The sequence below is a fragment of the Procambarus clarkii genome, chromosome 6, assembly GCF_040958095.1.
Source record: "Procambarus clarkii isolate CNS0578487 chromosome 6, FALCON_Pclarkii_2.0, whole genome shotgun sequence".
Taxonomy (NCBI): Eukaryota; Metazoa; Arthropoda; class Malacostraca; order Decapoda; family Cambaridae; genus Procambarus; species Procambarus clarkii.
This window is the reverse complement of record NC_091155.1, coordinates 52,162,961-52,175,584: the sequence shown is the minus strand read 5'-3', so window position 1 is coordinate 52,175,584 and position 12,624 is coordinate 52,162,961. Positions and strand designations below refer to the sequence as shown.

The 12,624-nt window shown below is 37.5% G+C and overlaps 1 long non-coding RNA gene across 1 annotated transcript; it reads right to left on the bottom strand.

The window, feature by feature from the left end:
• Nucleotides 1-2,257: 2,257 nt before the first annotated feature.
• LOC138355157 (uncharacterized) lies at nt 2,258-7,582 on the bottom strand. The gene is made up of 3 exons (XR_011223875.1): nt 7,437-7,582; nt 6,633-6,739; nt 2,258-3,761 (listed from the first exon to the last, which is right to left on the bottom strand). It is a non-coding gene; the product is annotated as an uncharacterized lncRNA (long non-coding RNA).
• Nucleotides 7,583-12,624: the final 5,042 nt, after the last annotated feature.

Genomic DNA, 12,624 nt, shown 5'->3' with positions numbered 1-12,624 from the left:
CAAATATTTACAATTAAAGTATTTATTTAGGAAATAAGTATTTTAGTTACCCTAGTTAGCTCTGAGAACACACATTCTTGCAGCAATAATTTCTTCCCACTAATCTGAGAGATGCTAATGAGACCAGTCTCGACCCACTGGACAGGTCATGAACAACAATCAACTACAGCACCATCTATGTCAGAAGATATTCAAAATATTCTTGATATCATTCAAATTGTCAATACGAGAACAGAATACATAAGTTGAGTGATGTCAAAGGAATCATATTGACTGACCGAGCCCCATTGTAAATATCCGTGGCTTCCTGACCATAAAGGTACCGACGCGGTCGAGGGTAAGAGACCGGATGTACCCATATACCTGTGAGGCCATCAAAAATAGTGAGTCACGCCAAACAAAAAGAAGTACTGGTAAACAGGTCAGACACAACCAGTACTATGATGATGCTAAACTGAAAGAGCTTAAATCAATTGCTAGACAGACAGGTAAAGCATATAAAAGCCTTAGAACTCCTCAAATGTTAAAACTGTTTCAGGCCGCGCTTGCAGCGGCAAGGGAGAGAATGACTGAACTGAGACAAAATGAATGGGAGGGTTTTGTTAGTGGACTTAACCTGCATACTCCCCTGGGCAAAGCCTGGAAAGGCATAAACAAAATTATTGGTAAAAATAGTAGACAAGTTTCACACCCAAACCCGCTACAGAAAGCCAATCAGTTAATTGCAAAATGGGCTCAGGTTTCCAGCCTTGGAATGCTACCAGCTAGCACTGGGGAGAAATTGCAGGCGAGGTCCACAGACAGAAATTCTCTCATAAATTTCATGTTGAGCAAGCAACATGATGAATGTGATGTTCCATATACAGATTATGAATTGGATGCAGCCCTCTCCAGGGGCAGTAGCACTGCTCCTGGTGAGGACGGTATCACCTATGATATTCTAAGACTCCTACATCGTGTACCCGGTAACCCATTATTAGAATTGTTTAATGCCAGCTATGTCTCTGGGCAGTTGCCTGTATCATGGACCACCAGTCTTACGGTACCTGTACCAAAGCCTGGCCAACCTGATGCTTTCCGTCCCATCTCACTGACCAGTTGCATATGCAAAACCTTTGAGAGAATGGTGCTTAATAGATTATTGTATAGAGTTAAAGAGCACATGTCACCTGATATCAATGGTTTCACACATGGTAAAAGTGTACACAACTGTATCACAACCTTTCTTACTGTTCATGGAGATAAAAGGCACAAGTACACAACATTTCTTGATTTAAAAAATGCCTTTGATATTGCTAATAGGGAAGTGATTATGTATGAATTAGCGAGAATGGATATAGGGGGACATTTATTACAGTGGATACGAGGCTATCTTACCAACCGGAAGTCCTCTGCGCTGTTCCAAGGCTACAAGAGTGAAACTAAAGTAATGCAACTAGGCACCCCACATGGAAGAGTACTTAGTCCTACCTTGTTTAATGTTCTAATTAATGCTTTACTAAAATCAATCCCAACTAGTCCGGCAAACATCACTATCAGCTATGCAGATGACATCCTTGTGCATACTAAAACCCACCGCAAAATGCAAACAGTCTTAAATTGTATACATACAGCTTGTGAGAGCCTTGGTCTTGTAATCAACGCTGCTAAAACTAAGGTATTTAACAGACAAATTGGCAACCGCAAAAGTGGACCACGAAAACTTAAGATAGACAACATACCAATAGACTATGTCTCTTCTTTCAAATACCTTGGTGTCTCTGTCCCTTGTACCTCAACTGCAGTCGATAAGTTACATCAACAATGTAGAGACAGACTCAAGGCTCTCAGAACTGTAGTGGGGTACAGCCCGAAATATGGTGGTAATATTAGAATAGCAAGAATGATGTATTTAGCGTATATAAGGTCTCTGATAGACTATCATGCACCAGCTTCCCAGCAAACATTTTCATGTTTTTAAAACATCCTAAAAACGACATTTCATTGTTTTCAGCACGTTTATAATTACGTTTAGAAAAGGTTTTTTGAGAACTTTTATATACAACCTTAAAACGTAAATAATTAACATTTCTAAAAACTTTTTTATAATCTTTTAATTACCTACAATAAAACGTTTAGGGTAAATTAGGGTATAATAATTTTTAAATTCATATCTGAAATAGAAAGGGAGAGAAAGAAAGAAGACATATCTGAGAAAGAAATGGACATCCTATATATGTATGCGCAAATTACAAATAAATAGGGTACAAAAAGAGAATTAAAATATTATATTTATTTAATTAAGAATGAGTAATACAACAAAATATATGTAATAGCTCTAAATATATAGACTATATCTATAACAGAATATAAAAGTAAAAATTTAAAAATCTATAAAAATCTATATATGCAATATGTGAACACAATAGATTTTGTGATCAAGCAGCCTGTGATTCATGTCATGCTGAGATCAGTCTGACGTTATAAGCAGTTATTGTTACTTAAAACTAAAACAAGTAAAATTTTCCGAGTATACATATAACACTATAGTTTTTCTATGACTAATAATAAAAATCTATTAATCAAAAGTTTAGGACTAATTAACTAAAAATAAAAATCTACAAGTGAATGTAAACACAGTCAAGTATAATATTCATGTAGAAAGAGAAAGAAAAAGAGAGAGAGAAGGAAAGAAAGAGAAAGAAAGAAAGGGAGAAAGAGAGAGAGAAAGAAAAGAAAAAACAGTCATGTATAATATTCATATTAGCACCATGCAATATAACTTAGATTAAGTAAAAATCTCAGACATTTTTAAATCAAATGAAATATGAGAGCCAGAGAGAGAGACCCAGAGCCAGAGAGAGAGAGCGAGAGCCAGAGAGAGAGCGCCACAGAACCAGAGAAATAGAGCCAGAGAGAGAGCGCCACAGAGCCAGAGAAATAGAGCCAGAGAGAGAGAGAGCCAGAGAGAAAGCCAGAGCCAGAGAGAGCCAGAGAGAGAGAGAGAGAGAGAGAGAGAGAGAGCCAGAGAGAGAGAGAGCCAGAGAGAGAGAGAGAGAGAGAGCCAGAGCCAGAGAGAGAGAGCCAGAGCCAGAGAGAGAGAGAGAGAGAGCCAGAGAGAGAGAGCAAGAGAGCCAGAGAGAGAGAGCGAGAGAGAGAGAGAGCAAGAGAGCCAGAGAGAGAGAGCGAGAGAGAGAGAGAGAGAGAGAGAGCCAGAGAGAGAGAGAGAGAGAGAGCAAGAGAGCCAGAGAGAGAGCGAGAAAGAAAGAGAAAGAAAGAGAGAGAGAGAGAGAGAGAGAGAAAGAGAGACAGACAGACAGAGACAGAAAGACACACACAACAAAAGAGGAGACAGAACAAAATTAAGGCAAGGAGAGAGAAGACAGAACAGAAACAACAGAGAAAGGAGAGAAATGAAAAATCATTGAAGAGAAGGGGAAGAGAAACACAAGATAAGAAAAAGATACAAGAAAAATATACAAGATAAAAATGACATAAATGAATACCACAAAAATAAAAAGTAAAGGAAGAGAGAAGCTAGAAGAGACAGGAAACGAGAGGTGTTAGAAGAGAGGAGGAAAGGAGAGATTAAAAGACAAGAAAAACAGGAGAGAAACGTAAAAGAAATAAAAAAAAAGGGACATTTGTGAGGAGAGAAAATAAAGAGACCAGAGAAGACCATATATCAAGAGTGTGAGGATAAAGACTTATATATTTTCTTAGTAGACATCCTCTGGCTCTTGTTGCCCCTCTTGTATACGAATTGTACTTGCAAGTTTTCCCTGAAAAGATATTAACAAAATTAATATTTAATTATTTATTTATATAAATTACACACACACAAACTTTATATATATATATATATATATATATATATATATATATATATATATATATATATATATATATATATATATATAGAGAGAGAGAGAGAGAGAGAGAGAGAGAGAGAGACCAGAGACCAATTATATATATATATATATATATATATATATATATATATATATATATATATATATATATATATATATATATATATATATATATATACATATTATATATATTTAGTTAGTTATATATACATATATATATATATATATATATAATTTCGTAAGCCTCACCCTGTAAACATTCATGTTTCTACATGTTAAACAAGCTACAAGGATGAGGGAAGGGGATGTTCCCTCCATGCTGGATATTATATTTACCAGGAAAGAGAAAGATATATTTATCATTCAGTACCTCCCTCCTTTGGTACCTCCCTTTTCCTCCTTTCAGTACCTCCCTCCTTTTACCCAAGTGACATGGTCACTTGGGTAAAAGTGACCATGTCTTTTTGGGACTATAGTATGCAATGCATTATAATCTGGAAGAAAATGAGCTTGAAGCAGTTGAAAAACCTGACTTGTGGAGAGGTCATTATGGGGAACTCAGATATTTCCTTAAGGAATTTGACAAACACTTGCTGTTAGGACATGAAGTAAATGAGATGTATGTCAAGTTTTGTGAAATATATGATAATGGCACAACAAAATTTATACTAAAGCAGAGATGCAGAACTAGGAAAAGGGGAAAAATTGCCCAAACATACAAGCAATACAAAGATGCGAGAAACAACAATAGCAGTAAGGAGAGGGGCAGAAAGACTATGACTTTCGGTCATATTCAACAACACAAATATACATACACACACACATTATTGGAAAAAATTGGAATTGGAATATTGGAAAAAATAATTAAAACTAAATGGGTAGAACACCTGGAGAGAAATGATATAATTTCAGACAGACAGTATGGTTTTCGATTTGGAAGATCCTGTGTATCGAATTTACTCAGTTTCTATGATCGAGCAACATATATATTACAGGAAAGAGATGGTTGGGTTGACTGCATCTATCTGGACCTAAAAAAGGCATTCGACAGAGTTCCACATAGAGAGGTTGTTCTGGAAACTGGAAAATATTGGAGGGGTGACAGGTAAGCTTCTAACATGGATGAAAAATTTTCTGACTGATAGAAAAATGAGGGCAGTAATCAGAGGCAATGTATCGGACTGGAGAAATGTCACAAGTGGAGTACCACAGGGTTCAGTTCTTGCACCAGTGATGTTTATTGTCTACATAAATGATCTACCAGTTGGTATACAGAATTACATGAACATGTTTGCTGATGATGCTAAGATAATAGGAAGGATAAGAAATTTAGATGATTGGCATGCCCTTCAAGAAAACCTGGATAAAATAAGTATATGGAGCACCACTTGGCAAATGGAATTTAATGTTAATAAATGCCATGTTATGGAATGTGGAACAGGAGAACATAGACCCCACACAACCTATACATTATGTGAGAAATCTTTAAAGAATTCTGATAAAGAAAGAGATCTAGGGGTGGTTCTAGATAGAAAACTATCACCTGAGGACCACATAAAGAATATTGTGCGAGGAGCCTATGCTACGCTTTCTAACTTTAGAATTGCGTTTAAATACATGGATGGTGATATACTAAAGAAATTGTTCATGACTTTTGTTACGCCAAAGCTAGAATATGCAGCTGTTGTGTGGTGCCCAACAACAGAATTTGGCCCATATCTTAAGAAGCACATCAACAAACTGGAAAAGGTGCAAAGACATGCTACTAAGTGGCTCCCAGAACTGAAGGGCAAGAGCTACGAGGAGAGGTTAGAGGCATTAAATATGCCAAAACTAAAAGACAGAAGAAAGAGGTGATATGATCACTACATACAAAATAGTAACAGGAATTGATAAAATCGACTGGGAAGATTTCCTGAGACTTGGAACTTCAAGAACAGGAGGTCATAGATTGAAACTAGCTTAACACAGATGCTAAAGAAATATAAGAAAATTCACTTTCGCAAATAGAGTGGTAGACGGTTGGAACAAGTTAGGTGAGAAGGTGGTGGAGGCCAAGACTGTCAGTAGTTTCAAAGCGTTATATGACAAAGAGTGCTGGGAAGACGGTCTCATCCTGTAACTACACTTAGGTAATTACACACACACACTATATATATATGCGAACAAGCCTATATATATATATATATAAGTGAACAAGCCAAGTTTTCAGTTACTATATATATATATATATATATATATATATATATATATATATATATATATATATATATATATATATATGTCGTACCTAGTAGCCAGAACGCACTTTTCAGCCTACTATGCAAGGCCCGATTTGCCTAATAAGCCAAGTTTTCATGAATAATATATTTTCTCTATTTTTTTTCTTATGAAATGATAAAGCTATCCATTTCATTATGTATGAGGTCAATTCTTTTTTTATTGGAGTTAAAATTAATATAGATATATGACCGAACCTAACCATCCCTACCTAACCTATCTTTATAGGTTAGTTTAGGTAACTGAAAATGTTAGGTTAGGTAGTCGAAAAAACATTAATTCATGAAAACTTGGCTTATTAGGCAAATCGGGCCTTGCATAGTAGGCTGAGATGTGCGTTCTGGCTACTAGGTACGACACATTATATATATATTTATATATATATATATATATATATATATATATATATATATATATATATATATATATATATATATATATATATATATATATATATCGGACAATTAGTAAAAAAAAAAAAAAAAATTTAAATTATTTTACCTTGTACCTAGATCCACCAGGCCTGTTTGGTGCATGTTTCAGTACTTCAGAAATCTGGAAGGTCACATCCTCCTCCTCAACTTGTGGATGTGCGTTGATAGATGAATCTGTAAAATTAAGTTATTTATATAATAATAAATTCAGTATAACAATAATATTCTGTAAAATTAAAAGTAATTTATACATCAATCAGATAAAACTCTCCAGAGATGGTGATACACAACATATAAAGGACAAGTTTCAGAACAAAATATGCATTTAGGAATAAGGTTTTGTACATGTAGGTAGCACATGAGAAAATAAGTGGAAGGTGATCAAATTTATATTAACATGTTAATTGCTTTGTTAAGGCTTTGCAAGAATGAAAAAAATATTAATAATATAATATCACCTACCAATTAATTGTACATCATTTATAAGTCAATTATTTGCATTATTATTATTCAATACTAATGATATAAAAATGCATTTTGTAGTCTACTATTTATGCAAGTATTAAGCACAGGATCATGAAATAAACTGCAAAATACTGTAATGGATAAACCAATTAAGTTTACATTTTCCTATAGCTAAGTCAGTCAGTTCTATTAGCAGCAGAGAACAATTATGCCCAACCTCTATTAAATGAAACAATCTTAAGAGCAAGTGATAGAAATATAATCATTTATGCTTGGGAAAATATTATGGAATGGTTCCAAATATGAAAAATATTAAGTTTTTTGGTTAAAAAATTTTAACTTAAAATTTAAATTTTTAAGTAAATTTTAAACTTTAAAAAAATTATTTAATTTTTTGGTTACTTACTTAAAATAACATTATATAGTTCTTGTTTTTGTAGAAATGCCAATTTCTTCTTTTGCCCTTCCAGACTGTATAGTGACCACAGGCCGTTTGTTCATATCTTCATTATTCTTCGAACCGTGGTTGCACAATCAGACCCACGTACACTGGTTAAAAGCATCACCTAAAAGCAACAACAAAAATGTAGTACACTGACGAATTTTGAATATATATATATATATATATATATATATATATATATATATATATATATATATATATATATATATATATATATATATATATATATATATATATATATATGTTTCATTGAATATAACCGCTTATTCTGTATTTATTATTTTCTGGTTTAGGGCTTCTATCCCTCTAACTATTTTCTTAGCATCAAGGCTTAATTGAAATAGGAGTTCTCCAAAACTCATTTTCGTACTTTTAAGGTGAAGAAAAGAAGTGATTTACTATAGAGTGTATTACACTTATTTGTATAATTTGCACGACGTTTCGAACCTCCATGGTTCATTCTCAAGTGAACAGATCTTACAATACTAGTTGATTTTATACCCGCATTAGGTCAGGTGATAATACAATGAAGGTGAAAACATGGGGGGATACATAAGGGATAAACATAGGGGCTGCAGAAGACTTATTGGCCCATACGAGGCATCTCCTATCTAAACACAAAGATTAATCCAGTGTAATTGGCCTGTTATGTTTGACATTGTCTTCTGTGTTGGCATCAATATGTTCTTATCTTGTCCTTAGTAAGGACAAGACAAGGGGCACCAGATTGAAGATGGCAAATGATGAAGATGGCCATCTTCAATCTGGTGCCCCTAGGAATCACATGAGACAAGCCCATGACATTACTCTAACAAGAGAAATGTTGAACAAGAATACTTGCATAATAGACAAAACCCAAGATTCAAGAAGATTACAAATTCTTGAGGCAATTCACATAAGAATAGAGCGACCTACCATGAACACCCAAATCACGGAACTATTTACTCTACCCACCATGAGAGTAAGGACAAGACAAGAACATATCGATGCCAACACAGGAGACAATGTCCAACATAACAGGCCAATTACACTGGATTAATCTTTGTGTTTAGATTGTAATGGTGAACAAAACATGCAGATACTTATATATAACCTGTGAATAGAGTGTAATAACACCAAAACTATTTGTTTATTGTTTTATGACCATAATAATTGAATCACTAATATGATTCACTAATATATAATCCTAATAATAATCACTAATATATAATCCATTGAGCATGCTGCATCTCTTTCAGTCTCTTTGCAATTTGAACAAGAGGGCTTTTAATTGATCGAACCATATTCTTAAAGTAAAGTAAATGAGATGTATTCCATATTTTGCAAAATATACGATGAAGGCACACAAACATTCATACCAAAACTGAAGGGCAGGATTTATGAGGAGACATTAGAGGCATTAAATATTCCAAAACTAAAAGACAGAAGGAAAAGAGGAGATATGGCTGAAGTATGTTGACCAGACCACACACTAGAAATTGAAGGGACGACGACGTTTCGGTCCGTCCTGGACCATTCTCAAGTCGATTGTGAGAATCGACTTGAGAATGGTCCAGGACGGACCGAAACGTCGTCGTCCCTTCAATTTCTAGTGTGTGGTCTGGTCAACATACCAAATATACTACACATACTACTACACTACAACTAGGATGCACAATAAACTACCCTACCCAGGCTGAGTATGGTGTGTACAATAAATGATTAGCTAAAAGATAAGAATGAGTTTGTATAAATGGGGTTAAATCAGAGTGGGAAAATGTAAGTGGAGTTCCTCAAAACTCTGTCCTGGGACCTCTGTAATTCATAATATATACAAATAATTTAGACTCAGGTTTGATCAGCAATATTTGAAAATTTCCAGATGATACAAAAGGGATTTTTTTCTGGATTCAGGATTATTTTTTTTATGGCTGAAAACATGTTTTCAGCAATAAAAGAAATACAGTATTGCTGGAACAACCGTCGACACCTTCAAGAGAAAACCTGAACATCTTCAAGAAGTGCTGGACAAACAAGGCTGTGGTGGATATGTGGGCCTGAGGGGCCTGTCCAAGCAACAGCCTGTTGGATCAAGCTCTCACGTGTCAAGCCTGGCCTTGGAAGGGCTTGGTGAGTAGAACAACTACCAGAACCCTATAATGCATGTATCAAGCAGATAACTAGGTTGTAGAGGATAGATAACATAGTGATTATAAGAAAACTAAAAACTCACTGGAAGCAATATAAATTACAAGAGTTGATACTCAACTTCTTTCCATTGTACCTCCCGTGTGTCAGCTTATCACTCTACTGCTAATATCACGGTATTGCAGAATATCTGTCTCTACATTGCCAAGGTGTCCAGGCAGTGAGCACCACATAATGCAGTGCAGTCCTGTAAGAATAAGCACAGTAAGTATGGGCATGGAGGGGTGCAGCAGTGGCTTGTGAAGGGCTGGAGAGTAAATGGACAAAGCAGACAGATAAGATGGCAATATATAAGGGGAAAAATTTAAAAAGCTAGGATATAAAACTAATTGAGATCAAAAGCATAAATTACTAAAGTAGGGGAAAAAATAACAAATGACTTCATAAAAAAATTATCCAATTGCCAACAGCAACTTGGTAGTACGAGTCTAAGTCTAAGAAACAAAAAAAAATTAAATGCTGTTATCTGCAATGAAACAATACATACTATTGCACGTACCGCAACATTGATGAATGTAATAAATAGAGAACTATTTGCTGAATGTCCCATAAATGGATTTAAACTATTTTACACAAAGAGGGGGAGAAGCCATGTATGTTAGGGAATATTTGAAATGTAGTCTCGAAAAGTACACAACTGTGATAGTAAAATTAGGTCACATGGAGGAGTGGGTCTGTATACTATGGAAGACCTTGTATGCTCGGAGCTCCTTAACATTACAAATGAGGTGGTAGAGGTATTGGGATTAAAAATAGAGAAAATAAATTTAGTGATTATTCTAATATACAAACCGCCAGATGCAACGGCCGAGGAATTCACAGAACAGATAAACAAAATGGAGAACTCGATACCTCATATTATCTTCCTAGGTGACTTCAACTTGCCTAGTCTAAGATGGAGAATAGCAAACAATAATATTATACCAGGAAATTTATCGAGACCTAACCACTCAGCTTCCTGGCAATACGTTAGTAATGAATAAATATGATATATTTACTCATTATAATGTTGGTGCTGAATGTACAACACGAAAAAACATAATTTTAATCTGAAAAAGTATCTTTTTATAAAGAAATTAGACGAAAATAAAGAGCTGGTGACGCCAAATCAAGTCGACGATCCAAGCGTCGGTTAGGTTAAGTTAGGTCAACCTAACCTAACATATTATATTTATTCATTACTAACGTATTGCCAGGAAGCTTTGTGAAGCTTGTGTAGCTTGTGGTAGCTTGTGGTAATTAAACGGACCCTCATTTTAACAGAAACTTGGCTAAGTAAAGACTATACCCAACTCTACAACTTAGCTGGTTATAAAGGCATTCATAATTGCAGGCCTAGTAAAAAAGGAGGTGTTATACCAAAACAGATGCAGAACTAGGAAACAGGATTTCTTCAACAGAAATTTTGAAATTGTTCACAATTTTTGTTAGACCAAAGTTGGAGTATGCAGCAGTTGTATGGTGCCCATATCTTAGAAAGCATATCAACAAACTGGAAACGGTGCAGAGACATGCCACTAAATGGCATTAACTAAATGCCATTAAATATGCCAAATATACTACATAAATATACATACTACACATGCACAATAATTGTCCAGGGCCATCAACACACCTCCAGGGCCACCAACACACCTCCAGGGCCACCAACACACCTCCAGGGCCATCAACACACCTCCAGCTAGGGCCACCAACACACCTCCAGGGCCATCAACACGCCTCCAGGGCCATCAACACAACACCACCATCAACACACCTCCAGCCAGGGCCATCAACACACCTCCAGGGCCACCAACACACCTCCAGGGCCACCAACACACCTCCAGGGCCACCAACACACCTCCAGGGCCATCAACACACCTCCAGCTAGGGCCACCAACACACCTCCAGCTAGGGCCACCAACACACCTCCAGGGCCATCAACACGCCTCCAGGGCCATCAACACAACACCACCATCAACACACCTCCAGCCAGGGCCACCAACATACCTCCAGGGCCACCAACACACCTCCAGGGCCACCAACACACCTCCAGGGCCATCAACACAACACCACCATCAACACACCTCCAGCCAGGGCCACCAACACACCTCCAGGGCCACCAACACACCTCCAGGGCCACCAACACACCTCCAGGGCCACCAACACACCTCCAGGGCCATCAACACACCTCCAGCTAGGGCCACCAACACACCTCCAGGGCCATCAACACAACACCACCATCAACACACCTCCAGCCAGGGCCATCAACACACCTCCAGGGCCACCAACACACCTCCAGGGCCACCAACACACCTCCAGGGCCACCAACACACCTCCAGGGCCACCAACACACCTCCAGGGCCATCAACACACCTCCAGCCAGGGCCATCAACACACCTCCAGGGCCACCAACACACCTCCAGGGCCACCAACACACCTCCAGGGCCACCAACACACCTCCAGGGCCACCAACACACCTCCAGGGCCACCAACACACCTCCAGGGCCACCAACACACCTCCAGGGCCACCAACACACCTCCAGGGCCATCAACACACCTCCAGCCAGGGCCATCGACACACCTCCAGGGCCACCAACACACCTCCAGGGCCACCAACACACCTCCAGGGCCACCAACACACCTCCAGGGCCACCAACACACCTCCAGGGCCACCAACACGCCTCCAGGGCCACCAACACGCCTCCAGGGCCATCAACACAACACCACCATCAACACATCTCCAGCCAGGGCCATCAACACATCTCCAGCCAGGGCCATCAACACAACACCACCATCAACACACCATCCAGCCTACCACTACAAGCTTATATATATACTACAAATGTCAAAGAGCAAATAAAAGAAAACAGTTACCTTAACTATTGAAGATGCAGCAGGATTTTGTGGATAAGCCAGCAGCCGTCCCTCTCGACACGGTTTTAAAATGGCGGCGACTACCACA